We start from the raw sequence: 529 nt of genomic DNA on the forward strand, positions 1-529 counted from the left end.
GCTTCCTGTTTTGTGTAGCGCATCCCACCCCATCCCATATTGGGGTAGGTGATTCACTAGCAAAATTCTGCTATTTTTGGCTTTCCATGATCCAGATTTTATTGTTATGAGTAGTACTCCGGTGATGTGGATATCTTGGTTACTGAAACATTTGTGTTTTGTTTTCTAGGTGAAGGTTGTTAAAGGTTTACTTGGAAATTTTTCGGTGATTTTTCTTGCTGTAGATTCTTGAATGAAAGATCTTGGAGAACCGGCGTCCGCTAACCAGTCCAGCTGTATGTTTTGGTGGTTTGTTTATACCAAAAATTCTCCTCCCAGTTCTTTTTAAACTGAGAAGTTTTCGATTTCTTCCAATAGTGATGTTCTGACTGTGTTGATGGATGTCCAGTCCTCCATTAATTTTTATATGTATAGCGCTGCTTCGGCGTCCACTGTTTCTTCTTCTGACACTTCTTTTGGCTCGGAGTCCTGTTCTTTGACGAGTCGTGCTTTTTTGTCTGTTGTTGAGTTTGTTGTGGGAGATTGTTTC

The sequence above is a fragment of the Convolutriloba macropyga genome, chromosome 1 (genome assembly GCF_964194025.1).
Source record: "Convolutriloba macropyga chromosome 1, txConMacr16.3, whole genome shotgun sequence".
Lineage (NCBI taxonomy): Eukaryota > Metazoa > Xenacoelomorpha > Acoela > Convolutidae > Convolutriloba > Convolutriloba macropyga.